The sequence below is a fragment of the Equus quagga genome, chromosome 20 (assembly GCF_021613505.1).
Source record: "Equus quagga isolate Etosha38 chromosome 20, UCLA_HA_Equagga_1.0, whole genome shotgun sequence".
Classification (NCBI taxonomy): Eukaryota; Metazoa; Chordata; class Mammalia; order Perissodactyla; family Equidae; genus Equus; species Equus quagga.
In genome coordinates, this window is record NC_060286.1 from 2,780,663 (window position 1) to 2,807,855 (window position 27,193).

A 27,193-nucleotide genomic window follows, 5' to 3' on the forward strand; every position below is an offset into this window, starting at 1 on the left:
GCTGGGATCGCGGTCCGCGCCGCCGCCGCCGCCGGACCCTCGGGGCCGGCCTCGCTCCCTCCCGGCGCCCCGCCCGCCGCCCTGTGCGCGGCCGGTCGCGGTGGCGGGCGGTTGGGCATGGAGAGCGGCAAGCAGGGAGAGTTTGGACCGGTCCGTGGCCCGCCCGCCACCCGGGGAAGTTAGCCTTCCTCCCCTGAGGGGTGTGTCTACCTCAGCGGGCCCCCGCCCCCGGTTGGCGTTGGGATCTCGGCAGGAAGCCGAGCGGGCGGCCGAGGGCACTCGTGCTGCAGTCAGATGCCCGGTGCGGGGTGCGCAGCCCCGCGCGTCGGTGGCGAGGGAGCACGTGTGCGCCAGAGGCAGGCAGCCCCAGCCCGGAGCGGCCTCCCGACCCCCCAGCCACGCCTGGCTTAGGGCAGAGGGCGAGCGGTGGAGTCCTCGCCGCTCCTGGGAGGAGGGAGGAATCCAGATGCATGGTTGGGCCTGTACCGGAAAAGGAGCCTAGCAGGGATCTGAATAGGCACTGCTCACAAGCTACAGTTGAAGTTAACTGTTCAAAGTTGGAAGTGTTTGTTCAGATGCTTTGTAGAGAGCCTTGAGAAATCTATATACCCGTCGCCTGCTAAAGATAAACACCTTGGGGTGAAGGAAACATTCTGAATTGTGTAAGAATTGACTTAAAGTCTGAGTTCTTGCTAAAGTAGGTGACACTTGTTCTCACCACTTCACCTAGCAGGCACGTGGCAGCGCTGTCCCCAGTTTGGCGAAAGCACTTGCTGATGAGACTGGGATGACTGTCCCAAGGAGAACACTGAAGTCCTCTTGAGGCCGTGTGTGTTGTGGGTAGACGCGCCTTGCTGGAGACTTTCGTATTGAAAGTATTCTCCGATAAACAAGGCCCTCTCCCCTCTTTAGTTCGTGCATCTAACAAGAAATAACAGGGCTGGCTTGTTTGTCGGTTCTAAGAAAAATTCCCCTCCCTCCGCCGGCATGGAGATGGAAAAGTCTCTTACTTTTGCAGCGTCAGGGTGCCAAAAGCACGTCTCTGCCTCAGGTGTGCTTAGAGACTGAGGTGTTCTGCTTACCCTTCTGAGGCTCATAGTCATGCTGAAACTTAAAATGTTAACAAAGCCTAATGAAATTTTTCTTAAATGTATTAATCACTATAAAATTATAGAGGATATTGAGTATTCTTTAACCCTTTTTTGATGACTCAGGGTCAGTTTTTTTTTTAAGATTTTATTTTTCCTTTTTCTCCCCAAAGCTCCTCCCGGTACATAGTTGTGTATTTTTAGTTGTGGATCCTTTCAGTTGTGCTATGTGGGAAGCCACCTCAGCACGTCTGCCCTGTCGGTGCCCAGGATCCGAACCAGCGAAACTCGGGGGTCAACTTTTTTTTTTTAAGATTTTATTTTTTCCTTTTTCTCCCCAAAGCCCCCCAGTACATCGTTGCGTATTCTTCCTTGTGGATCCTTCTAGTTGTGGCATGTGGGACGCTGCCTCAGCGTGGTTTGATGAGCAGTGCCATGTCCCCGCCCAGGATTCGAACCAACGAAACACTGGTCCGCCTGCAGCGGAGCGCGCGAACCTAACCACTCAGCCAGGGGGCCACCCCGTCGGGGTCAACTTTTTGAAGAGCCATTAATTTATGATTTTGTTTCCACTTTAGTTTTTTCTATATCCTTCCTTAATATCAGTAGTCTCCTCTGCTTGATGCAAGTGTTTTTCTGGGTCTCTCACCCCAAATCTCCTTCTAGTTTATAGCCTTTAATCTGCTTTTAGTAGGGAGAACAATTTAATAATTAGATGTTAAATAACAGTCAATATGGTTTTTCTAAAGAGTCTAAGAAGTGAAGGCTTTTTTGAGGCTTAACTTTTAAAGGACCCCTGTTAAGATTATTACTGTTAAGTTCTTCACTTGAATTTTACCTGAAATGTTTGGAAGCTGTATTTTTTTTTTAAGATTGGCCCTGAGCTAACATCTGTTGCCAATCTTCCTCTTTTTTTTTTCGTTGTTTTCTCGCCGAAGCCCCAGTACATAGTCGTATATCCTAGTTGTAGGTCGTTCTGGTTCTCTGTGGGATGCCGCCTCAGCATGGTTGGATGAGCAGTACACAGGTCCTCGCCCAGGATCCAAACCTGCAAACCTCCGGCCGCCCAAGCGGAATGCGGGAGCTTGACCACTCAGCCAGTGAGCCTGGCCCCCTGGAAGATGTATTTTTAAACTTGCATGCTTATTGTAATTTTTTTATAGCAAAGGAAGTTTTAATCTAAAAGATCTCACAGTACTTTGTAAAAAAATTTAAATTGTTAACAAGCTTAATGATTCCAGGAAGGTTTTGGGTTTCTCAGGAACCTGACTTAATATGTAATGAGGAAATGTAGAGAGACTGTGCTTTACAAGAACATTCAAGTATTTGAGGATAACGTAACTGCTTGTTCTGTGTACTGTTTGCTTTTAGTTATTTTGAAGGTAAACTCACAGTATACTTAGAGGTTAGAAGCAAGTAGCTATTTCTTTAGAAATGACATTCATGATTACTCTTATGCATAAATAAAGTTGAGTTTTACTGCTTCCACTTTCAGTTTTTGTGAACATGACTTTGGGTGTTCTGATCTTAAAAATGTAGTTTATGTGCAAATCACAGGGAAAACATTGGTTTAGATAAGAATATAAGGTATTTTTTCTATGAACAGAAAATTAAGCTGAAAGGGGAAAAACCTTAAGTGCCATGAACTAAGGAGTTTGATTAACTTAACCTGTATCCGAGCTCTAGAAAAAGAGAAGTAATGACAGTTTATAACTGTTTGTGTGCCAGGATCTTGAGTTGGTGTTTAAATGTTTTTTCACCCTTTGAGAGAGATGGCAGTGTAAACCATTTAAGCTTTCTTTCTTTCTTTCTTTTTTTTTAATAGTATAGGCTTTTAATTGGTTTTATGTTAAAAAGATGAAGTGGGCAAAACACACTTTTAGTACTAAGAATAGTTTTAGTAGAAACTCTAATAGGAAATACAGTATTCCTAGGAAGTGTGTAAGAAAGTTCAACTCCTTTTAAGAAAGTTATGATTCAGTATTTTATGTGTCACCTTAACTACTACAGCTGATTAAGAACTTTTAGCTTAACTTAAATCTGGTCTCAGCAAGGTGATTTGTACACTAAGTGGGACTTAATTGTTTATATCCCCCTCCTTCCAGGACATTCCTCTTTGCGTTTTTCTCTTCACCAACTGCTTTGCTCACCTTGTCTCTATGATTTGTCTTTACTCTTGAAGTTCAAGTGCTCAGTCCTTGGTTCACTTTTCTTTTTCCCTGGTGATGTCATCTAGTGTCAGGGCTTTAAATACCTCCGTGCTTGTGGCTCCCATATTTATATCTCCAGCCCAGACTTCCCTCCTGCATTCCACACAGCTTGTGCTGCCTTTCCACTTGGATGTGAAGTGGTCAGCTCAAACTAAACTTGCCTGTTCTTCTTTAAACCGGCCTTAGGTGCAGTCTAATGCATCTCATTTGTAGGTAGCTCCATCCAGCATTCCGGCAAAAAAAATGTTGGCATCATCCCTGACTTACCTCTGTCACACTTGGCATTCTCGGCTGTATCTTATCTTGAAAATATCTCGAGAATCAAGTCACTTACCACCTCCCCTGCTCGCTAGGCTGGTCCAAGCCATTTGGATCTCTTGCCTAGATTTCTGCCGTTAGCCTCCCCACTGGTCTCGCCGCTTCGGCTCTGGCTCTCCGCAGTCTTTCAACACAGCAACAAGATCGGATCACTCTCTTCAGGACCCTGCAGCACCTCCCCATGTGCAGAGGAAAAGCCGAAGTCCTCATGGCCGACAAGGCCTGACGGACTCTGGGTGCGCTTGCTTTCCCCATGCCCTTGCCTTCTCTTAAGTTAATTGCTCCTCTGCCCCTGCTTATTTCCCTCCACTCCTGCAGAGCGCCTTTGCATGGGCTGTCGCCCCTCTGTGGAGCACTTTTTCCCTGGGATATCTGCATGGCTGACCTCCTTGTCTCCTTCAAATCTTTACTCTTCAAATGCTTTTCATAAAGGTCTGCCTGACTATTTTACTTAAAGCTGCACTCCTCTACTTATGATCCCTGTGTCCTGTTCTCTTTTCTCCATTAGCACTTGTCACCTTCTGACAAACTACATAATTTCCTTGTTGATTGTGTTTGTTGTCTCTTCTCTCTGTCCCCAAACGCACCTCTATGAGGGCAAGGCTTTTTTTCTGTTTTGTTTATTGATGGATCCTAAGGGTTTAGAGCAGTGCTTGTCACATAGGTGCTCAATAAAGAGTTATTAAAGATTTGTTTATTACAAATTAATTCTTATCCTGCAGTTCCTTCCTGTGATGGATACTTTATTCTTGGACACATGTAGTTTTCAGTTTGCTGCTTTCCTAGGAACAGAGAGCAAAAGAAAAGTGGCAGGGAGCCTTTGGGAACTCCTTGATGGAGGGAGTGATGTTAGAATGGGATGGAGATCTTTTTACTCGCCCCATGTGATTAGGACCATTGGTTAGGTAGTTCAAAAAGTTGGTTAAAGCAAGAACTCAAAATATCTGTGCACTTTAAGTGTGGTATTTTAACTTAAAACATTTACTTTTACTTACCTTTCTATTTGGATCAATCTCTTGTCTTCGAATAGGGGTTTCCTGATGTTTTTTTCTGTAAGTCATACCCTAAAAGCATTGTCTGTGATTTCTAGCATTGGTTTCTTGAAAGTGGAATGAAAATGTAGGCACTGGGAAATCTTCTAGGTTCAAAATCATTCTAAATTTTTCAAATCCTTTATCAAGGCCTTTCAAAGGGTTTTAACGTAGTTTTCACAGAAATAACAGCTTTTGTCTTTATTCTCATGTTTAATAGATTAGAAATAAGTGAGTATACAGGAGAGTAAACTGCTAGCCAGAGCATGTAGCTTTCTGTAGACACCAGCCATGTATTTTTACCAAGGGGAGAAATGTCGTTTAACCCAGAGAGAGGTCCTTTAAGATAGCGTCCGTATTCACTAGGATTCATAGGGGTCATAGGATCCCAGCTACCTGCCATTGCAAGAAGAGAATGTTAGTCCACATTTCTTTATTTTGACTTTGAGCAACATCTCCAGTTAATTATCAGAACTTATATGATTTTCAGTAATTACATTGTCTATCAAGAGACCTGATGTTTCACTACATTCTTACTGGAAAATGTGGGGCAATGATTATTTATTCTTGCACGAGTCATTTAAGTTGACAGGGAAACAGTCTGATCTGGTGTAATAAGCTGCAAGTCAATAGTTAGGAGACCTACAGGTCTTAGATCTTATGAACTCTAAGGTTTTATGCAAATTTCTTATGGTTCACTTCTTTAATTATATAGTGTGTGGTGTAGTGGAAAGAGCAGATGTTGGCGAGTCCAAAGAGCGTGAGTTTGAATTTGGCTTTGCTAGTTAGAACCACTTTCTATATGTGTGAGCTTAACTATCCTAACCTGCCTGAGGCTCACTTGCCTGGCTTGTATGATCTTAGTATGGAGTTGCTATGTAAGCGATAACTAACATTAGAGTGCTTACTTGTTGTAAGGCTCTGTAAACAGTTTATGTACTGTTATATTTAATCCTCTTGACAACCTTATGAGATAGGTACTATTTGGTGGAAGCTAGGGAGGGAGGATAAATGATTGTCCAAAGACGCAGAACAATAAGAGGAGGAACCTGAATTTGAACTGAGATATTCTGACTCTAGAGCCCGTTCTCACTCGTTGAGCTGTTTTGTAAGAACACTTTCTGAAAAGAATAAAGCACCGTGTATGATTATCTGATGTTAGGTGTTAGAAAGCTACGTTAAGATTATAAAGATTTTTTTCCACCAGAGTTAGAGGGTCATAAAGTTAGTCATTTACTTCGAGGACTAGAAGTTTTCCAAGTGGAGAAAATAGTAAAAGCTACTTAAAACCAAATGCTATAAATGTTTTACATAGAAAACAATAGGTAGACTATGGTCCCCTTAGTTTCCAAGAAACTTTTTCAGTCTTAATTCCTGTTTATGTGCTTAATGAATTACTGCCATGTGAGTTTGTAGGCATTGTTTGATGGTTATCTCAGAAAGGCCAGCCCTGATCACCCTACTTCAAAATGCATATCCTCTTCTGTTCTTTGTCCGAGCCTTGTTTTTCTTGATTGCACTATGTCACTGCCTAACATTGTAATGCATGCTTATTTATTTATATGATTGATATTTGTCTCACCTATAAGAACATAAGCACTATGAGGTGGGAACTTTGTCTTGTTCACCACTGTGAACTATATTTCTGGCGCTTAGGTAACGTTACGCTCAGTTTGATGAATGAGTGAATTGCCTGATGGTTGAAAGTGATTGGGACTCATTGAACTTTCTGCCTTACTTGTCATTTGTGCCATCCTCTTCCATTAGGTTGGCTAGTTGATTTACGTGGAATGCTGTGTAAAGTGAGACTTTTAAGAATAAGGGTTTCAGGCTTACTCTTGGGGGTGGAATGGAAAATAAAATTTAATACATGCGTTTCAGCAGAAATACTTCTGTGCTTAGTACCAGTTCATCTTGTTGATTAGTAATGTAAGTGTTCTGAGTGAAATGTGTACATAAATAATTTAGTGAGTGCATGTGTTTAGATCTAGTTATCTTTGAAATAAATTTGAACAAATTAAGCTATACATTGAAAGTTCCCCAGTGTTCTGATGCTATGTTGTTGAACATTTAAGATGTTTCCTTCAATCTTTAGTGTCCACACACAGGTTGAATTCATTTATGTGCTTCTGGCCTGTACTTTCTTAGTTTACTGGGAAGACATGTTCATTTGAAATGTGCTCCATAGTTATTTTACATAATTTTTATAACCTGGGTGTCTGAGATTGGCTGAACATCAGGATTTCTGTGAAGTGAATTTCTCAAGCTTGTCATATCATTTGGTCCTCTCATTTCTGGGTACAGTTTTGGGTAGTGTGATGTATGATCCTTGTGGTTGGTACACTGATTGCAGATGGATAGGAATAATTTCTTAAATGGCTTCCAGTTTGACCTAGATGTTAGCTGTAATTTTGAGTTTAAGTTGGATCTTTTGTAAAAGTGGCTTATTTCTTTTCTCTTTGTTTTTCTTTTTGGGGAGGGTGAGTCCAAAAAATTGCATGTAGTTTTAACTTGAAAGAAGTCTTTCTGAGCTTGAAATTTTTAGAGCATTTTTCAAATAAAATAAACATTTAAGATTAGCCTTCGAATTATGTGTAAAGTATAACACCTGCAATTACTTTGTCTCTTGGGGATGGGGGAGAAAAGAAATACTTTATAAATAGAAATTAGTTGTAAAATGAGTAAGGATGAATTCTGGTCTACTCTTCTAGCATTATTTGCCTGGCATAAATAAATGAGTAATTACATTCCATATCCTTTCAGTTTTATGTAACCTTCATTTAAGCAAAAAGTCCCAGCAGCATTTAAAGTAACATACTATGTTTGGTGTAAAGAGAAGTTTTAGTTACTACTCTTAGTTACTCTGATTCCTTAAGGTGGCTTTGTGCTAAATCAAGAAACCCCGGATACAGTCTGTAAAAATTTTAGAAGTTTCTTATTTTAAAGTATTTGTTTTTATTTTCTTTTTCAGAAAATTATTGCAGAGTCTAACTTTCTAGAGATACTCAACACTGTCATGATTGTATACATTTTAGAAGCAGGGGAATATCTGCCTATTTACTTGTCTGTTTTTAATTTACATTTACCTCTTCCTACTTAGTTGTCATCTTTTTGATTCTGTTGTAAAAGGTTGAAAACAGATATTGAATCATCAGGTGTGCAAGAGAACATAGAGCGCACAGTTTAAAGATTAAACATAAAATGAGTATCTGTGTACCAAATACTTGTATACCTTTAACTTGGCGTTATTTAACAATTTTTTTCTTTTAAAATTAGGTACATATAAAATATAAAATATGTGTAAGATAAAGAGTAAAGACACAATGAACAGCTCTGTACTTAGTATTCAGTTCAAGAACATTATCCTTAATTTTAATTTCTTTATGTGCTCCTCCTCCCAGAAGCAATCACAATCTGTTACATTGGTGGTTGTTTTTTTTTTTTAGTTTTGGCTCATCTATTCGTATCCATAAACTATTTTCTGTTTTGTTTGTTTTTGAACTCTATAAGTGGCATCCTTCTTTATGAGTTTATTTGCAGCTTCTTTTTCCTCCTCGACTTTATGGTCCTCATGCTCTTCCACCATGTTGTGTATATAGCTCTAATTCAGTCGCTTTCACTCTTGCATGGAATTTCGTTGTATGAGTATTTTCCAATTTGTTTATTACCTGTTGATGGGCATTTGGGTTGTTTCCAGTTTTCTTTTGCTATTATAAATGGTGCTGCCATGAGCACCTTGCATAATTCTGTTGGTGCCCTTGCATACATACGTGTCTCTAGGATAGTGTTTTTTAAAACTTTTTCATTACCGCTTACAGTAAGAAATAAATTTTACATTATGAGACTCAGTACCTTGTCACATATACACATATGTAACAAAAAAGTTTCTTGAAAAAAGAAACCTGTGTGATGCCAGTCCATTTTTTAAAAATAAGAATGCTAATCAAGACCCACTGATTTTTGTTACCCACTATTCAGTTGAGATTTGCAGTTTGAATAAATTGTTTTGGACCTTATATCTAGTTAGGAGTGAAATTGCTGGGTTGCAGGAGAGGTATGTTTTCAGCTTTACTAGGGAGCGCCAAATTGTTTTCCAATGTAATTGTACCAGGTTATTCCCCTCACTAGTGTATACATGTGATAGCTTCACATTCTTGCCTATACTTGATATTGGCAAATAATAAAGTCAGACAGCCTATTTGGTATGAATTGATAATCTTGTAGGTTTTGCATTTCTGCTTACAGAGAGAAAAAATCTTTTCAAATGTTTGCTGGCCATTTTTTCTCTTTTTCTGGAATAGATGTTCATTTCTCTGTTGGATTGTTTTTCTTTTTGATTGATAGGAGTTCTTTATATATTCTGAATACTAGTTCTTTGCTGATTATGTATTACAAATGTCTTCTTTCACTTTGTGGCTTGTCTTCTCACTTTCTTATAGTGTCTTTGTTAATAAAAGTTAAAAATTTTAATTCAGTTGAATTTATCACTATTTTCATATTGTGATTTATACTTTGTGTCTTGTTTAAGAAACCCTTCCCTATCTCAAGGTTAATAAAGATATTCTTGCATGTTGTCTTAAAAAGTTTTATGTTGCCTTTCACTGTTCTTTCTCTGGAATTGATTTTCATTTTTTCCCTTTTATGCTGCTATTTTCTTTTCTCCATAATTCCATTGCTTAGCATTTCAGGGTTTTTTTTTTTAGGTACTGAAATGTGTGAATTTAGTAGATGCTTTGAAATAATTCTTTGAGTTACTAGTTTTACGTACTGTCCACAATTTGCTTTTGGAGTCATAAGAACATAATTATGTAAGAATATTAAAATATGGATAGAGGTATTCAGTAAACTTTGAAGTCTCCTCTCTCCCCCAGCCCCCATATGACATTATAAGAGATCTGTAAACTTTTTCAAGTGATGCCTAAGTTTGCGTGTGGTTTTCTTAAGTTGTTGTGGACGTTTGTTGTGAAGCAGTCTGGTTAATTATTCTTAAAGCAGCGGCTGGTTATGCTTGGTGTTTTATAGTTTCACCACAGTGCACTGTAAGCACCGGCGACCTTCTGTATATCTCATTAATGCTCAGAGTATACATATGACCTGAGGAATCAGATCTGTCTTCAGTTTGGAAAATTCTCAGCTCTTTTAAATATTGCTTCTGTTATTTTCACTTTTCTTCACTTTTGCTAGACCTAGTTGAAGTCTGTTTGTTTCTCCTTTGTGTATCTTAATTGCTCTTTTAATTTTTTTCTGTTTTTCTGTGCCTCCAGTAGGTGAATTCAGTGCTAGGTAGCAGTTTACCAGTTTCCTTCTACTTTGTCCATTCTAGAGTTTATTCTGTCTATTGAGTGTGTTTGTTGGTATCTACGATTTTCATTTCTTACATTTGGAATTGCTTTTTCATATACGCCTATCTGTTTCACTTCTGTCTGTTTTTGTTTTATAACCTTTTTGCTACTCTATAAAAAGACTCCCTCGTCTCTCTGATATCTTCAACATGTTTAAATTTAAAAATCTTTGTCAGACTGTTTCATAAAACTAATATCATCGGGTGTGAATTCATGTTTCTGTTGATTTTTTTTCTTATCAGATTTTTTCCTTTGTTTTGGATTATTGATTTGTTAAGCTTATTTTCGGTGAAATTTTTTTTTTTTTAACCTTTTTTCCCTCAGTGATCACTGCCTCCCTGAATTATTTATTTGTTTTTTAACTGTTTCTACCTGGCCCATTGTGCCTCTAGTTACAAACTAGGTCTGTTCTGGAACAGAAAAAAAACCAAAGTGGGGAGAAGTGTTTATAATATGCAATCATGTACTAAGAGTGAGGTGAGAATGTGTATGTATGTATATTGCTCATATTAAAAGTAGAAGAGTATGGAATGAAATCTAAAAAATGATAGTTACCTCTGGGGAGAGAAGCATAGTGTGGAAGAACACAGGGGTGCAATCCATGCTTTGAGTTTTCCTTTTCTTTAGAGTTGACTTTGGACCCATGTAAACACGTAATTATTAAACAGAAATTTAAAAAGTCCCTAAAAATCATAAGTAAAATGAAACAAATGAATCTTACGTGTATTTCACCTGGTGCACACTGATTATGCCAAGTGACTTTAAAACATGATAACTTGACTGTGTATCACCATTGGAATACACCCTGGGAAGAGAGTGGAGGAAGGATGACAGAAAACGAAACAAATCTTGAAATACTGTAATCATAATTTCAGTGATAATGTGTATGTTGTTATTCCAGTACTGTGTAATATGTGTATTGTGGACTGAATTGAGTTGAGCGATTATGTTGTTATTGTTGAAAACTGAGATTTTTTTTTTTTTTACATTTTATTTTTTTTCCCCTCCCCAAATCCCCCCAGTACATAGTTGCATATTCTTCATTGTGGGTCCTCCTAGTTGTGGCATGTGGGACACTGCCTCAGCGTGGTTTGACGAGCAGTGCCATGTCCGCGCCCAGGATTCGAACCAATGAAACACTGGGCCACCTGCAGTGGAGCGCGCGAACTTAACCACTTGGCCACGGGGCCAGCCCCTGAAAACTTAGATTTTTGGCATTGTTGAAAGCAGATGTAGTTTTAAGGTTAGTGAAATTAAGTAAAAGCCCCACCGTACTAAATTTGAGTAGAAGCATCTGTGTGCACTCATGCAGAAATTTAGCTTATTAAACATAATCTAATTCTGGTTCTGTTGACTAAAAAGGCCTAGAAACAATGACCAACCCAGTCCCGAAAGCAATCCTGGTGCCCACATTGTGGTCTTTAAGCACCTTTTCACAATAAAAGTCGCTAGTGCTCAGAATGGGCATTTTCCAACTCTGAGGCAGGAAATGTATGGGAAAGCTGCATATTAATTACCTATTTCTGTGTAACAGTATTACCACAAGCTTAGGGGCTTAAATCAACATGTGTTTATTATACCACAGTTTCCTTGGGTTAGGAGTCTGGGCACCGCTTAGCTGGGTCCTCTGCTACAGGATCTCACACAGCTGTGTTACGGTGTTGACTGGGCTGGGGGCTCACCTGGGGAAAGATCTGCTTGTAAGTTCACATGGTTGTTGGCAGCATTCAGTTCCTTGAAGGCTCCCCAACGGGAAGCCTCATTTTCTTGCTGGCTGTTGTCTGCAAGGCTGTTCTTAACAACTTGTTGACCCTCTCATTAGCAAAGCCGGTGAGAGAGTGTTCTAGTAACATGGGTTACAGTTTTATGTAACATAATCATGTACATGTGATTATTTGTATCCTGTCATCTTTGCCATATTTTATTGATTAGAAGCAAGTCACAGGTCCCACTCACACTTAATGGGAGCAGACTGCACAAGGCTGAGAACACCAAGAGGCAGGGACTGTGGGGGCCACTCTAGAGTCTGTTTACCACAGCCCAGAACATCTTAGCAGAAAGCAGTAGAGCAACCAAAAACTGTTGAGGGTAGTGTCAAAACAACCTAGGAGCCATCTGGAATAAGATCCCATTGGCCAAAAAGGGGGCAATTTGAAATCAATAACGATAATAACTAATGATTGAAACAAATCAAATATGTTTAATCTATGAGTTTGTAATGATCCTAAAACATTTTTAAAAACCCTGATTAGTTGTTATTAGACCAATTCATCATTTTGACAACTGTTAAAGAAAAATAAGCATTTATCCTATTTTTCTTTCTTTTTCCTGAGATTTGTATCTCTGGGTAATCAAATAGGTCATGAGAGAAGTTTCTTTCTATAGATGTATTCTACCTGATAAAGAGTGATAAACTTAGAATATCACCACCTTGCATCCCCTAAGGAATAATGTTTGGGCAAAGATCACCAATAACTGCTAATATCACAAAGAGAAAGACATACAGATATTAGATACATCCTTTTAGAAGTATGCCATGCTATTTGTGCCTTAGTCTTCCACTCAAGTCATAATCTTGAATCTGACCCAGCTATTAAATTTAACTGCCAATTTATAGGGAATAGAAAAGACAGAAAAACTTGTTAAACGCTATGGGAACGCCATCAACAGAATTCATACTGGGAATCTACAGGACCAACTATCTAGTTTTTCCAACCCAAAATTCTAAGAATTGCAAGAAACTGAATAATAAAGAGGGATGATAAAGAAGATGAGAAATAAGTAAGCAACACAGAATAACTGAAAAAATATTTACAAAGCACTTGGGGAAATGTGAATACTGGCTTGATATTTGATATTAAGGAATTACTGTTAATTTTAGATTTTCTATGAGACTGGATATTTTGTCCTCTTTCCTCTCCAATCTCAGAGCAGAAGCTATATCCCTAGGTAATAGGTTTGCACAGCCCGATTATTTTTCATGCATCTTGTTTCTTTTCCTCTCCCTTCCTCTTTCCCACTCTTCCTCTTTCCCACTCTCTCCTCTCCCCCCCCCCCCACTCCCCGCACCCCGCAAGCTGTGCAGATCCTCTTCCCATCCCCACCCCTTGGTGTCCAGTGGCAAACCTTGTTCCGTTCCATTACTGTTCCCTGTAGAAGCTGCACTTCTGGCCTTTTGCCTACTATAGAGCCAGTATCAGCCATCCTCCCCTTTCTTGCTACACTCCATTTTAGGTATGGATTACTATATTGAATTTTTATTGTTTCTGACTCAGGGAGATGTTTATCTTAGTTTTCAGTTCAGCTGTATCTTTTTGATAATCTTTTATATTTCACCTATCATTTTAAGTGTTCAGAATATAAGCATCCTTATTGGATGTCTTCATCTTCATTTCTACCTATTATAATCTTACTTGTTTTTTGAAGCTTAGCTCACTGTATCCTGAGTGCTCTAGTTTAGTGATCTGTTCCCTTCCTTTGCTCAAGTTGGCCCTCTTGCGGGGTATTATTCAACTCTATAGAACAAATCTGATTTTAGTATCACACTAATTAGTTATGATTACAATCAATTAAAATCCTTAAGCCTTGAAGTGTGGTTCTTGTTCCTGCTAGCTGATCTCACCCTGTGTTTCTTTGGTCTGTTTTGGAGTACAGGTATCCCTTGCTAGTCCAACTCAGACTGAATAATTTTTTTCTTTTTCGAGATAGGACTGGTATCCCTTGCTATCTGAACTCTTGCTTGTTGTCTCAAACTTACAAACCAAATGTACCTATCTTTTGTTTAATGATTTGAATACATTCTTGAAAACTCTGCTGCTAAGTGAAAAGCCATTGCATGAAAACATATTTCCATTAATTTTAATGGGAAGTTATGCTGTGTTCCACTCAACCAACCAGTTTTCACGTATAGGAATATAGTAATCTAGCAATGGAGAGCTTATTTAAGTTTAAACAATTTGAAAGTAAATAAATACACTTTGAACATAAAATGTAATATAAAATGAAGGCATGTTGTACTTGTCAAAGGAGGAAGAGAAAACTTGGTGATGGTTGGTGGGGTGTCATTTAGACAGTCTATTCTTTTTGTACCATTTTCTTCACCAATTTCAACCTTTTGGAGCTCAGGGTTATCTTGCATTCAGTCTGCACTTAAAAGTCAAATTGTTGGGGCTGGCCTGGTGGTGTAGTGGTTAAGTTCACGTGCTCTGCTTCAGTGGCCTGGGGTTCACAGGTTCGGATCTCGGGGGCAGACTTAACATCACTTGTCAAGCCATGTTGTGGCGGCCGCCGGCATACAAAATAGAGGAAGGTTGGCACAGATGTCAGCTCAGGGCTCATCTTCCTCACACACTCACACACGCAAAAGTCAAATTGTGACACAGATAAGCACCTTTAGGGGAATAAAGGCCAAACATAAGTCCTTTAAGCAATGTGAAAATAGAACACAGGCAGAAAGACTGAAGAATTGTAGGACGTGCTAGCTCTGTATCTGTCTTGCTTGGCATATGTACACAAAGCAAAATGTTCGAGGTTCATCCAGATGTATGCAGTACATCAGTGCGTCTCCTGTATTCCATCTGGAAACTATTGTGTTGAAGAAATTGTTGTGTGTCTTTGGCTGAAATTATAATGTTGAAATTTTCATCCTTTATAGAATATTTATTTTGTGTGTGTTTTAGATGAACAATCACCAATACTAAAAAAGGCCATTGTTTGAAAAGTTCTACTTTTCAAGTGCCATTTTGATGAAAACCAGTTAACTGAAGAATTCATTCTGTGAGGTAAGTCAGTAGACTGAGAGCATAGTATCCCTCGTTATCTGAACTAGCTGTTAGGATTCCTGCTTTTCCAGCTAGGGAACCGAAAGAGTTTGGTAGCAAAGGACAAAATAAAAATCTTATTTTATGAAACATTATTTAGTTGGTTTGTCCTTTGGTCTTCTCTTTTGAGATATCCTTGTGTTCAACACATCAATATAAACTGGCAAGCTTGTCTTATCATTATCCAAGTAATTGACTAAAATGTTAGTAAGGTCAGGCAAAGAACGCAGCCTCTGATACATGATTAAGATACTTTCTAAACCATTAATTGGTAACTGGGATATGATCATTTAACCTTTTAAATATTCTCTGATTTCTACTGCTGTTCACTCATGTTCAGTACTTTATCTTGTCTCCAAGGATAGCTTGTCTGCTTTATCAAGTGTTCTCCAAAATCAGACATTCCGTAATATGTCTTACGTTTTGAGTTTTCCTGATTTAGTGAGCCTTTTATAAAAAAAAAAGAGAGGCATTGGAATGACTTGTTTATAGTGAATAACTTTTGATGCTCCTAAATTTTTCAGTTGGTGACGTTGTCTGGATTTACCCACAGTGAATTCACTAATTTTTGTTTGCCTACTTTCTGCTATTTTTAGTATATGACAGCTTTTACTTCTTTTTAAACTTTTCAGGCGTCTTCTAATAGTGAGGAGAACAGAAGCCTTTTATGCTTCTTGAAATGTAGGATCGTGGCAGCTGTGTGCTGTCTGTTGAAGGCAGCATCTGTCTTTGCGTGGCTTTTGAGGTTGTTGTCTAAAGATGCTTTCTAAGCACAGTCTCCAGAGCAGGGTGGCCGTAGGATAGGGGCCTCTACTTGTGGCTGCATTTTATTTTTTTTTCCAGCTCTATTGAGATATAATTGGACATGTAACATTGTGTAAATTTAAGGTGTACAATGTGATGATTGGATTTAGATGTATGTTGCAAAGTGGTGACCACAGTAAGATTAGCTAACACATCCATCACTTTGCATAGTTACTCTTTTTTGTTTTGTGGTGAGAAGTTTTAAGATTTATTGTATTAACAGCTTTCGAGTATATAATACAGTGTTGTTAAGTGTAGTCACCATGCTGTACATCACATCCCCAGAACTTATTCATCTTATAATTGGAAGGTTGTATCTTTGACCCCCTTCACCAATTCCTCCACCTCCCCTCTGCAACCACGGATCTACTCTCGTATCTGTGAGTTTGGTCTTTTTAGATTCCACATATAAATGAGATCATGTGGTATTTGTCTTTGATTTCTTTCACTTGTTGTACTGCCCCAAGGTCCATCCATGTTGTTGCAAATGGCAGGATTGCCTTCATTTTTTTGTGGCTGAATAATATTCCACTGTACATATACATACTGCATTTTCTTTATCCATTTTTCTGTTGACCGACACTTAGATTGTTTCCTTGTTACTTAGATTGTTTCCTTGTCTTGGCCATTGTAAATAATGCTGCAGTGAGCATGGGGGGGGGGTTGTAGATATCTCTTTGAGATAGTGATTTCATTTCCATTGGACGTATATGCAGAAGTGGGATTGCTGGATCACATGGTATTTCTATTTTTAATGTTTTGGGGAACCTCCATACTGTTTTCCACTGTGGCTGCACCAATTTACGTTTCCACCAGTAGTGTACCAGGGTTCTCTTTTCTCCGTATCCTTGTCAACACTTATCTCATCTTTTTGATAATAGCCATTCTGACAGATATAAGGTGATATCTCATTGTGGTTTTGCTTTGCATTTTCCTAATGATAGTGATATTGAGCAGCTTTTCGTATACCTGTTGCCTGTTCTCATGTCTTCTTTGGAACAACGTCCAGCCTGTTTTTTAATCAGATGATTTGTCTTTTTGCTATTGAGTTCCCTATATATTTTGGATATTAACCGCTTATCTGATAATATGGTTTCCAAATATTTTCTCCCATTCCATGGGTTTCCTTTTCATTTTGTTGATTGTTTCTTTTACTTTGCAGAAGCTTTTTAGTTTGCGGTGGACCTACTTGTTTGTTTTTGCTTTTGTTGCTGTGCTTTTGGTGTCATATCCAAAAATCGTTGCCAAGGCCAATGCCAAGGAACTTTTCCCTATGTTTTCTTCTAGGAGTCGTATGGTTCAGGTCTTACATTTAAGTCTTTAATCCATTTTGAGTTAATTTTTGTGAGTGTTGTAAGATAGGGGTCCAGTTTCATTCCTTTGCATGTGAATATCCAGTTTTCCCAGCACCATTTATTGAAGAGACTGTCCTTTTCCCACTGAGTGTTCTTGACTCCTTTGTCAGTTATTAGTTTGACTGTATATGTGTGGGATTATTTCTGGACTCTTGATTCTGTTCCATTGGTTTATGTGTCTATTTTTATGCCACTACCTTTGATTACTAGAGTTTTGTAGTTTAGTTTGAAATCAGGAAATGTGAGGCCTCCAGCTCTGTTCTTCTTTCTCAAGATCACTTTGGCTATTAGGGGTCTTTTGTGGTTCTATACACATTTTAAGATTGTTTTTTGTATTTCTGTAAGAAAATGCCATTGGAATTTTGATAGGGGTTGCATTGAATCTATAGCTGTATACTTTTGGGTAATATGGACATTTTAACAATATTAATTCTTCTGTTCCATGTACATGTGATATCTTTCCATTTGTTTGTGTCTTCATCAATGTCTTACGGTTTTCAGTGTACAGATCTTTCACTTCCTTGGTTATATTTCTTTCTAAGTATTTTATTGTTTTTGATGGTATTACGAGTGGGTTTTCTTGTGGCTCTATTTTAGATTTCTGATAACTGATTACCTTTGAACGTCTCAAGTCGTATTTCTGTTGTCAGGAAGGGAGTCTTTGCAATCACAGATTTTGAAGGTTCACTGTATACAGTGTTTCAGTTATGTTAACTAGATAATTTATAAACCAGCTTTAAGAATGTGGGAATTCAGTTGGTGAGATCCAGAGACTTGATTTTTTTTCTTGGAGATTGCTCTTAGTAAGATAACTTCTCTCCCTGTTTTTTGCTTATGTTGCTTATTGCGAGTGATATCAAAAGAATAGAGTTAGCAGCAGACAAATTTTTTTTTTTGGTTGTTGTGTAGGTTTAAATATTTGTTAAAATACAGAAGTTGTACTTATTTCCAATTCATGGTAATTTCATCTGGACTTTTAAAAATATTTGTTATATGTTCCTTTTGCAGCTTTAAGAAGATTGTAATAGGGCCCGGGCCCTGTGGTCAAGTGATTAGAGTTCTGCATGCTCCACTTCAGCAGCCCAGGTTTGTGGGTTTGGATCCTGGGTGCAGACCTACTCCACTCACCAGCCATGCTGTGGTGGTGTCCCATACACAAAAAAAATTGAGAAAGATTGGCACAGATGTTAGCTCAGGGCTAATCTTCCTCAAGTAAAAAAAGAGGAAGATTGGCAATGGATGTTAGCTCAGGGTGAATCTTCTTCAGCAAAAAAGAAAAAAGAAAAAAGAACATTATAATAAAGTCCATATCATGACAAAAAGTCCATATTTTGTGTTTCAGAGTACTGGTGGACACAAATAGGATTGATGTATACTGTGTTTATGAAGGTTAATTTTGAAAGAGAATCCAAAGGGGGGAACTCTACCTCTATAAAGTTACTTATGTTATGAAGTAAACCTTTTTTCTCCTTCCTAGATTTATGCTGGTTGCCCTTTAGGCAGTTAAAATTTGACAGGGGCATTCGTTGAATGCTGTGTTGGGCTTGCAGAAAGTAGGTGGGAGAGACAGTAGGAGAGTCACTCATTTAGCGTGTTAAACTTTCAGTGGTATAAAGTAAACCTGTATAATAGGTTAATAACAATCTTTAGTGAATGCTTTGTGAAACTATAGTTCTCAAGAATCAATTTCAGGGAAAAGTATAAGATTGTGAATATAAAAGCAAATACTGCTGAATTTCAGTGAACGGGAATATTTCTTAACTTTAAAAGATTCCTTAACTTCACTGTAGGTTAATCAATTTATTAACAGAAGTAGTGTTCCAGAAAAATATGAAAATGAAAATAATATGAGTAGTTTCCTTGCCCTATGTTAGTTCCTTCATTTGTATGTACTTGCAGTTTGAATGTGTGTAAGATTTTGCTGTTTTTTCATAGTTTTGCTGTTTGTGTAGACTTCTTATGTATTTACATTTTTGCGTGTCTCTTTGCTTTCTCTTAAATAGCAGAGGTAGGAATTTGATTGTGGAATGATAATAAAATAAAAATTGATGTGTAGGCTGTGAAGTGAAGAAACTGAAATGTACTGCAGAATAGGCTATGGTCTTGGAAAAAATAAGCAGGCTTTTCCTGGGATTTAATTGGTGTCCTTGATTGTGAGATGCTGGGAAGTTTGCTCCTGGTTTTTATGGCTTTCTCCGTGGAAGCTCTGAACGCTGTGATTGAAGGGCCCGAAAGAGAAAATTCTTGGCTAGCGCTTTTCCCCTGGCTTCCGGAAAAGTCTGTGAGGAACAAGGTCAGCGGTTACCCCTGTTGAAAGAGTCTTGTAGTATTCTCAGTCACATTGCGGCAGGAAGCAGTATTGCCCATGTACGGGAACTGTGTTCAGATTATTAAATTTCAGGTAAAGTGTTTTGTGACAGTTAGTTTTGTTTGTTACACATCATTGACAGACTTTGTTTACAGCTTCTGAAAACTGTTTCCAGTGTTTAGCTGGGTCTGGAATTCTGTGTTCACGGTCATCGTTTCTGTGGAGACTTTATTCCATTAACCTTTGGCTTCTATTGCTGAGTAATATGTAAGTCTAATTTTATTCCTTTATAGGTAATTTTTTTAATGTTGGTGTGTCTGTATAGTCACATAAGTGTGTGGATGCTCACACACAATTTACAGTTTCTTTAATTCTTTCTAATCTCTCAGGTCTTTTATGTGAGTGTTTTTTTCTTTTTTCCGTGTGTGATTTCTTTTATCCTTCTAATAGCTGAATATATATATATACATATATATATATATATTTTTTTTTTTTCTGGTGAGGAAGATTCTCCCTGAGCCAACATCAGTTACCAATCTTCCTCGTTTTTATTCTTTTTTTCCTTGAGGAAGACCAGCCCTGAGCTAACATCTGCTGCCAATCCTCCTCTTTTTGCTGAGGAAGACTGGCCCTGAGCTAACATCCGTGCCCATCTTCCTCTATTTATATGTGGGACACCTGCCACAACATGGCTTGTCAAGCGGTGCCGTGTCCGCACCCAGGATCCGAACCAGCGAAGCCTGGGCTGCCGAAGCAGAATGTGTGTACTTAACCACTGTGCCACGGGGCCGGCCTCTTCACTCATATTTCTAAAAATGAATTCCTCAAATTAGTTTTTAAAAGTCATGATTTAATTTATAAGTTAAAAATGAATTTAAATTATAAAAGCAATATGGTGGGAAGATGTAAACATTGTGAAGGATATAAGGTGCAAAGTTATCAGGAAAGGTACTCAGAAATCCCCATCGAGTTAATGGTTTATGCCACGTCTTTCCAGGAGTTTTTAAAGCATATTCGGGCATGACTGTCATGTAAAACAGAATTTTCTCTCTATACTGTTCTCCAGCTTGCTTTTTATGTATGTTCGGTTCATTTACAATATTTTTGGGTGAACGTCTTCCCATATTCTCTGTGAAGCTTGCCTGCAAGCTTATTTAGTTTTTTCCCTAATGCTAGACATATGTTTTTGTAGTTTTTATAAAGTTACATTGCTAACAGTGAACATGCTTGAGTGTGTCTTTGTATTTGTGTGGTTATATCTGTAGATTAACAGAAAAGGAATTTTCTCTGGAGTATGCACTATTTCTATACTTTAAGGTTTTTCCAAATTTCTGAGGAGATTTCACTAGTTATGATTCGCTAGCTGTAATCAAACTAACACTGTATGAGAATATTACATCATTTCTGGAAATAGGCAAGAATAAATATAACATTTTATCATTTTGGTACTTTCATTGTTGAATGACCTAAGGTGATGCACCTATGAGTTATTTTATTAGCCTGTTATGTTCAACTTTTTTTTTTTTAGAGGTTGGCCCTGAGCTAACATCTGTTGCCAATCTTCTTCTTTTTTTTTCTTCTTCTCCCCAAAGCCCTCCACTACGTAGTTGTATATTTTGGTTGTGAGTCCTTCTGGTTGTGGCATGTGGGACGCTGCCACAGTATAGCTTGATGAGCGATGCCATCTCCCCGTCTGGGATCTGAACTGGTGAAACCCTGGGCCGCCGAAGTGGAGTGTGCGAACTTAGCTACTCGGCCACAGGGCGGCCCCTATTTTATGTTCAACTTTAACATCCTAGCCAAACTTCCCTAAGGGAGGATGGATTTTGAAGTAGGTTTTCTGTTTGCTAGTAAATTTAGTTGATCCCAGATGTCGGTTGTTAAGACTAGTTTGTGGTAGTGGGATTGGACAAGATTGGAGGGGTTAGGGCAGATGTTGGGCCACAGGGAGAGTTACAGGGAGGTTTTGAATCAAAACTAGGAAGAATGTTCAAATATCTTTATGAAAGGGGCTTGTGGGAAGTGCTCATCCCTGGCTTTCAAGCACAGGCTCGCTTACTATTCAGCCAGTCCAGTCTATGCGTGGCTAGTTGCTTGGCTAGCTCTTTGCAACTCAGAAGTCTTGTGAAAATGCAAAGGTAGGTCAGGATTGTAGATTTTAGAGAGAGAAAGTCTTCTATATATGGTATAGCTGTTTTACAGTTACGTTATTGGTGTGAATTTTGTGTTCTAATGTTAACCTTTGAACAGTTTTGATAATTTATGTGCTTTGGAAATGATTTTATGTATTGATTTGAAATACTGAGTGTTTAAAATGTGTTAAGTTTTTGGTATTAAAGCTTTTAATTTGTCTAATTAAATTGTCGTAAGTTAGATTTCTTTACAGAATGAACTCCCCTCCCGCCCGCTTTTTTTTTTTTTTGGTGAGGAAGATGAGTCCTGAGCTAACATCTATGCCAGTCTTCTGTGTTTTGTATGTGGGGTGCTGCCACAGCATTGCTTGATGAGTAGTCTGTAGGTCTGTGCCCCAGATTTGAAACCCATGAACCCTGGGCTGCTGAAGTGGAGCGCACAAACTTAACCACTACGCCACCAGGCTGGCCCCTACAGAATGAACTTTTAACCAGATTATCTCCTGGGGAGGTGTTTTTAAATGAGCAATGTCTTTTCCTGAGAAAATTGGCTGGTTTGGGCTTGATGAGTAAGCAAAAGTCTGAAAGATATTGGTGTAACTTTCAGCAGCTACCAGCTATGCAGATCCTTTTCAGTTTTTTAGAGAAGCTGTTGACACTGATTTATCTATTCTTGTATTAAAGGGAAAAAAGTAAGTTTGGTTAAAAAAATAAAATAGAAGTTTCCTGTGCTGTGATGTGATACCTAGTGGAGAAAGTAAATTTTATTCTTCATCTCTGGCATTAGTTGGATTTGTTGCAGATTGGGGCAGCAGTACTTTGGAACGGGCGTTGCTGCAGTAACTTAGGGGGCGTGTTAATAAGATGTGAGTCACAGCAATAACTCGGGGCTGCAGTTCAGAAGGAGACACTGCACCACAGCTTTGAGATTTCAGTGTAGTCTGTTAAGTTAATTTAGAGAAGCTCTTGGAAGTGGAGTTCTCATATCAGGCAACTCAATGTTTGATTTACTAGATTATTTTATCTTTAGGTTACTTTGAATCTTTTTTCTCTTATTTTAAAAGATAATTTTATAATTGTATTGTGGACTCTTGGGCCATTATACTTTTGGTGTAGTGACTGACTACACAATGGAAATTTAGATGAGTTTATATTTTAATAGCTGTTTCAGGAAATGTTGAATGCTTTGTCTGTTTTTCTCATTGGTGTCTTTTTCTTACTAATTTGTAGAATCAAGTTTTTAAAATTCTTAATTGCACATGTAGTACACTTGTAAACTTTTAAACGTATACAACTGTACGTAGAGTGAGTCTGCTTATTTTCTTGTGTTTTCAAGTACTTTATATATTTTTATGTTTAAAACTTTGTGTCTCTATTTGATTTGAATGATCCAGCCTTCTCTCTACTGATTTGAAATAACTTAAACTAAATTTTTTAATCTGTTTGGATCTATTTTAGATTTTGAGTTCCATTATTGTCTGTTTTCTGTCTTTATCATACTGCAGTAGATAGCTACCCCTCTAATTGTTAAGACTGTCTCCTGTCTCATAGAATTCTGTGAATGTGTACACAGAGAATAAGTGCTTTAGGATTTAGGAGAAGGAGAGCTAGCTGTAGACATGGTACTTAGACTGGGAGAGTAGGACCGCACTGAGGCTCGGGTTAGATTTTTATGCTCTGGTTTTTAGATACTGTGTACTTACCTCCTCAGCTAGATGGTAAATTCATTTAAAGTCAGCAAATCTATTTGTGCAATGCTGCTAAGCATCTTGCCTTCTCCATTCAAATATTTAAATTTAATTGGAGAATCAAAATGAACAGAATTTATAAAGAATAAAAAATAACTATATTAATATAATATAGTTAATATAATTTTATATATATAATTTATATATAATTAATATATTAATTATATTAACTATAATTATAATGTTTTATAGGACCTCCCACACCACATTTTCACCCTTCCTCTGAGGTAACAACGTTGTTTCCCATTTCATTAAGAAAATAATAGCAGTAGGGAGAGAATTTTCACCAACTTCTACCCCATGTCTACCTCCTTGCCTGGGCCTGTTTTCTTTCCTTGTGTTTCTGTGGCTGTTTGTGCTTCCATCTAAGGCTAGTCTTCGTACTTGTACAGCAAATGCTCTTCCCTCCTGCCATTTGAAACATTGCCTGTCACTCTCCCACATCATTAATCTTTCCCTTTCTACTGGGATCATCTTGTCAGCATATTACCATGCTGTCATTTCTCCTATCTTTAAAAACCAAACTGTCAACCTCATACTCCCCTCCAGCTCCTGTGTCATTTCTCTCATCCCTTCCTAGGAAATCTTCTCCAAAGAGTTGTCCATGCCTGCTGGAGTTCCTCTCATTTTTCACTTCATTTCGGGTTTTGGTTACCACCACTCTGCTCCTTTGGTTAAAGTCACCAGTAGTCTGCGTTGCTAAATCCAGCAGTCAATTCCTAGTTTTCCTTGTACTTTGTTTACCAACACCATTTGAGAAAGTTGATCTCTCTCCTTCTTGCTGTACTTTATTCATTTGGCAAGCAGGGCAACATGCGCTTGATTTTCTTTCTATGTCTCCTTTGCAAGTTCCTCTTCATCTTCCTGTTGCTGACTTGTCCAGGGGATCAGTGTTGAGACCTGGGCTCTATTTATATCCATTCCCGTGGTGATTTTATCCAAGCTTATGGCTTTAAACATAATTCGTGTACTGAATACCCCTAAATCTGTGTCTCTAGCCTGCACATCTTCCCTGTCCAAGCCATCTTTTGTTTACCTGCCTACTGGACATCTCCACCTGTCTAAAAACTAGCTCGCGGTCTTCACCCCTATGTCCTTTCCACGTTTCCCCTGTCTCAATGAAGGGCAGCTCGATTGTTTTTGGCTTAGTCTAACAGCTTTGGAGGTGGCTTTGTCTTTGCTTGTTCTCTTACACCCTGGATTCCAATCCTCCGCGAATCATCTTGTTTCTACCTTCATAATGTATCCAGAATTTGACTACTTCTTAACTACCCACCTTTGCTACTAACTTGCTCTAATAGTCTCTTACCTAAATTATTTCAGTTGTGTCTTAACAGTTTTCCCTGCTTTCTCCTTCTCCCTACGTCCTTTTCTACTCAGGAACCCCCCACTGGGTTCCCATATTACTCAGAGTACAAGCACAATGCTTCCAATTGCCTGTCAGAAACTGTGTGATTTGTTTACGGCCCCTGCCCTCCTCAAATGATCTCTTTAACCTCATCTTCTACCATTTTGCGTCTTGTCTTGTTCATTATACTTGAACCACACTGTCCTTATTGTTCTTGCTCAAATATACTGTGTGTTTTCTTGTCTCATACTGTATATCAATTGCTGGCCTATCTTCCCTTTAGTAGAATGTTAGCCCTATCAGGGCAGGGATTGTGGCTTTTTTTTTTTTTTTTACTGCTGTTTATTCAGAAAACCCAAAAAAAAAGTGCTGACATATAAGTGGTGCTAAATAACTATATGAATGAGTGACTTATAGACTATGGTAGAAGACAGTAGTTGAAAAGAGGTATGATTTGAGCTGGACTTTGAAGGATAAGGGAAGATTTGTACAAAGAAGGAGGCAAAGTTTTTTAGATTTGATAGTAGGGAGAAGGTGAAACTGGACTCTTCAGAAAGTGGCCCCTTTGGGTTTCCTGCTTTAGCACCTATAGTAGCTTATTACTGCTGATTTTGTCTACTCAGTTGACAGCTGATCCTCTCTAGCTGGTTGTACTTACATTCTTCAGAATCATAGTGAAAACTCCCAGACATGAACCTATTCCTGTATTCGTGATTTTGGCAAGTGGTTTCATCATTCATGACTCCTCCCAGCTGGAAGCGCAGGAGTTGTGTTAGACACTCCTCCGTCACCCTCACTGTGCTCTAATACTGCCTTGTCCTGTTAGTTCACCCAAGTATCTCTCTGTCTGCATTGACTTAATCCGCTCTCATCATGTCTATTTAGCCTGTTGAAATAGTCGTTTTAATTAGTCTCCTTGCATCTGTGTTAATCTATCCATTGGATTGTAAATTTTGATTAAACTTTGTTAAAGTCCTAATTGATTCATATGTTCCCAGTCACTTTTGATAGTTTCTGTTCTTTGCTCATTTTTCTAATTCCCTCTTGTTTCTTTATGTGTGTATGTTGTAATCTATGTCTATTAGTTTCAGTATCTTAAATCTTTAGGGGTCTAAATCCTTAGTTTGTTTCTGTTGCCTTGCTCATGGTGGCCTATCTCATGTTCTATTGTTTTGGGGGTTGTGGCCTCTTACCTGGATGACGGTTTTTGGAAATCTTGAGGAGCCTGGCTTGAGGGAGCATTCCACCAAAGAGAATATGTATTTACTTCTGCCACATGCACTGTGGGCCCCACCCACTTGGGAACCCTTAAATATTTTGGCTTGGCATTTCTAAGATCATGCAAGTAGTTTGGACTTTAAAGCCATGTAAGAAGACAGCCCCCGCTCCTCCCCCCGGTAAGGCAGAACTGGGACCAAAAGTCAAGACTTTCGGCTTCATTTTAGTGCTTCATTATATTGCTATTCATCAATCTTAAAATTTATTTTTGCTCAGGACATATCTGGAATGTAACATGCATACTTTATTTGATGCTAGCAACAACACAATGCCTAATCTTAAATTTTAGCGAAGAGAGTTCAGAAAATATTGTGGACAATTCTGTGGTGGAATGGAAATGTGATTAAATGATACTTGTCCACCAGTAATAGATTTTTTTGTCACTGTAGAGTCCTTCCCATAAATAAACCATTTTTCTTAAAAAGATGAACTTGTACATTTGAAAAACAACATAGATGTTGTGAGTTTAAAGGAAGGGAAACATGGTATGAACAGTGGCATGTTTGGAATGCAGACCATTTAGCTTCAGTGTGATGAGGTTACAGGTAGATTTTGTTACTTATGAACACTGTTTTTACAAAGAACCTATAGTAAGAGCTTTCAGCTTAGGCTTCACAGCTGCTTGTGAGTGATATTTTAACTAGACTGTGCATCGAATAAAGCTCTTGTAGGCTACTGGGAGCCTGCATAGCTTTTAAAGGTGTATTCAATTAGTTGTCCAGACAGTATTGGTTTATACAGGAACTTTTATGAAATTAAGTGTTCTTGGGTTGAAAACCACCTTTCCCTCAAGTGATTGTTCTTTACATATGTGCCTGTTTACTTGTTTGGTGTATGTCAGTGGAAAAAAGCTGACCTTCAGTTCAGATTTTAGTCTTGAATTTTTGTTATACTTTTCCTAATGCTTCTTTTGAGTCACTCCAATTGACATAAGTTTATCAGTTGAAGAAGAGTTTATAAAATTAGGTTTTTTGGTGTCATTTGTTTAAATATTTTTTTAGTTTGAAGAAAATGATGAAAGAAGCAAGAGTAACTGAAACACAAAGGTAGTAAGAAAATAGAATTCAAAATTCTTACGTTTACTTGAAATTCAATAGTATACTGATCAAACTGCTTCAATTTTCCCCTCCCTGTAATAAGTAGTCAGTTCTTTTTTATTTGTATTTATTTAAACTTTTAAAAGTGTAATATTGTGATTGTGCATTCGGGGTGGTTACTTAAATTTTCTTTTTCCCTAAAGATTGGCACTTGAGCTAATATCTGTTGCCAGTCTTCTTTTTTTTCCTTCTTCTTCGCCCCAAAGTCCCCCCAGTACATAGTTGCATATTCTAGTTGTGAGTGCCTCTGGTTGTGCTGTGTGCCCCCAATCTTTGTTTGTTTTTTTTTTTTTGGAATTTTTTTTTTTTTTTAA

At 38.3% G+C, this 27,193-nt stretch overlaps 1 protein-coding gene across 5 annotated transcripts in view; it reads left to right on the top strand.

Annotated features, from left to right (window-relative positions):
* The window catches only part of KTN1 (kinectin 1), a 101,346-nt gene that overhangs the window by 550 nt on the left and 73,603 nt on the right, over nucleotides 1–27,193 (top strand). The window contains exon 2 of one of the 5 annotated variants that reach the window (XM_046647104.1): nucleotides 14,669–14,770. The exons of the other annotated variants lie outside the window; for them this stretch is intronic. The gene's annotated coding sequence lies outside the window, so the exon portion shown is untranslated. The remainder of the gene's footprint in view (nucleotides 1–14,668; nucleotides 14,771–27,193) is intronic. 5 annotated transcript variants of the gene reach the window in all.